This window comes from Penaeus chinensis, chromosome 2 (assembly GCF_019202785.1).
Source record: "Penaeus chinensis breed Huanghai No. 1 chromosome 2, ASM1920278v2, whole genome shotgun sequence".
Taxonomy (NCBI): Eukaryota; Metazoa; Arthropoda; class Malacostraca; order Decapoda; family Penaeidae; genus Penaeus; species Penaeus chinensis.
In genome coordinates this window covers 23398781-23401280 of record NC_061820.1, presented here as the reverse complement: position 1 = coordinate 23401280, position 2500 = coordinate 23398781, and the positions used below count along the sequence as shown (strand labels likewise).

The window sequence follows — 2500 nt, the reverse complement described above, 5'->3', positions numbered from 1 at the left end:
GGGACCTTTGTGCATGGTATGAGTGCATGTGTTCGTGCATAAAAAAAGTACAAAAAAACACACATACTCAGGTACACTTAGAAACGAACACACAAAATCATATTTCCATGAACTAAAATTATTATTATTTCACACACATTTTATTAACAACATTATTGGCAGTAACATAATTCAGTCTTGACGAATAAAAAAAGTTACCCTCATTCTGATATAAGAACTAACACTGCCCGTTATAAAACAAATTGTGAGAACACTTCCACCTGACGCTTTGTCCTACATACTTCCTTTTTTACCCCCCCTCCCCCCTCTCTTTTCTCTTTCGAAAGTCCTTGCCCGCTAGACTAATTTTCTCCCTGTGGCCAAAACTAAAAAAGGAAAATTGACGTCGCGATGCCATGACTGTGCACATGACACTCTCTAGCCTAGTGCAGTGCCGACCGCAGTGCCAAAAAACGTGCCGGTCCGGAACTGCAGCGGAAAGTTCCAGTACGGCTTGATATGAGTGCTTGCTTTCATGCTGGGGTTCGTGTGATTGCTGCTTTCCTTGCATGCACTCCAAGCCCTTGGTCATTTCTCGTATCAGGGTCTATATTATGCTTTCATCATCAGTGTAGGACGGTTCTATTTACAATTTCTATTGTTGTGCAGTTGTGTTATTTTCACATTTGTTCTCTTTGGGCTCATTCTTCTTACATGTTTACGCGCTTCTGTTGTTCCCTTACTCTTGGATTTAGTAATTATGGCGTTGGCCTTGATTTCGTCATCATATGAATCACCGTACATTTCATATGAAAAAGGGTAAACAAGAACAGACAAGATCTGGTGTGTGCGTGTGCGTGTGCGTGTGTTTGGGTGTGTGTGTGTGTGTGTGTGCGTGTGTGTGTGTGTGTGTGTGTGTGTGTGTGAGTGTGTGTGTGTGTGTGTGTGTGTGTGTGTGTGTGTGTGTGTGTGTGTGTGTGTGTGTGTGTGTGTGTGTGCGTGTGTGTGTGTGTGTGTGTGTGTGTGTGTGTGTGTGTGAGTGTGTGTGTGTGTGTGTGTGTGTGTGTGTGTGTGTGTGATATATATATATATATATATATATATATATATATATATATATATATATGCATATACATGCACCAGAGTTCATGTAAAGAAAAACACAGCGAGTTTTGTCGTGCTTGGCCTCTAGAGCTTCCTGTTGCTTGGAATTCACCCTTGCCTGCGAATGTTAACCATTTATGGCGAATTTTAACTGAACCTTGGCCGATTAAGGAGATTTTTGGAATTATGGGAAGTCGATTGAAATAGCATTATATGTAACGCTGCGAAGTTAAGTCTACTTCGATAATTGGTATTTTTTGACAGTACTCATCATCAAATTAACTTTATCCGATAATTCGTTTTGCAGGAAATCGTCTTTACAGTGCGCCCAGCCGCTCAGCCAAATGCTTATCTATCTATCTATCTATCTATCTATCCATCCATTCGTTCATCTGTCTATCTATTTACTTATCTACATATCTATTCTATCTGTTCTATCTATTCTATCTATCTATCCATTCTGTCTATTCTATATATCTATCTGTATATCTATCTATCTATCTATCTATTTATCTATCCAAATATATGTATATGAATGTATATATGGTACTGGAAATCTTCATCGATAAGGCCGTTCTGTTGCAACATTGCTTATGGCAGTGCAACCTCTGCCTGAGGTTGCACTGCACACTCGGAAACCGAATGCACGACTTGACCCACGTCTTGTTCATGTAATGTACATTTACCCATTTACTTTGCGGGAATGGGCGAGAAACAATTTGAAGGTGTGATTGGAAGGAACAGCAAGGAAAGGGATAAACAAGAGGAGAAAAAGTAAGAGGAAAATTCGAAAACAGAGAAAAATAAAATAAAAGTGGAACAAAAGCGAGTGTCAGAATCCGGAGAGAAGATGCAGAGAGACGCAAAGCCGAACGCCGAAAGAGTAAACGGGAAAGCAAAATGATAAAGCCAAGGTCGACTGTATAAATCCCCTGAAAAGCCGTACCTGCTCGCACGAACCCACTTGCACGCACTCGGCGTCACAGAAGCAACATCCGGCGCCGCGCCCTTTCACAAAAGCTGGCCGCCTCATCACTAATTCACAGTTTTGCTTAAGTGTTCGTAGTTGTCCGAGTAGTGTGGTGTTGCTTATGTGTGCGTGTGCGCCTGAACACACACACACACACACACACACACACACACACACACACACACACACACACACACACACACACACACACACACACACACACACACAAAGGCGTGCGCGAACGCACATACACGCAAACTAGAATGCACGTGCCGCCTCACTACGCATCAGTGTAATTTTCTCCAACGCCGTTTTAGCGCAGGAATCCAACGTGCGGCTGATCCCCGGGACTATTCTCTTACGTCACCCCCGCCCCCTTCCCCTCCCCCTCCCCCAACCACTGTCCCATTCACCTTCCATCAGCGCCTCGCGAGCAGAAAAAAGTCT

At 43.0% G+C, this 2500-nt stretch overlaps 1 protein-coding gene across 14 annotated transcripts in view; it reads left to right on the top strand.

Moving 5' to 3' along the window:
* Window positions 1-2500, top strand: part of LOC125030169 (glycine receptor subunit alpha-4-like) — a 567857-nt gene that overhangs the window by 305151 nt on the left and 260206 nt on the right. For 2 of the 14 annotated variants that reach the window (XM_047620284.1, XM_047620283.1), the window contains exon 1: window positions 2443-2500. This exon is cut by the window's right edge and continues 132 nt beyond it. The exons of the other annotated variants lie outside the window; for them this stretch is intronic. The gene's annotated coding sequence lies outside the window, so the exon portion shown is untranslated. Of the gene's footprint in view, window positions 1-2442 lie in introns of those variants that run through there. 14 annotated transcript variants of the gene reach the window in all.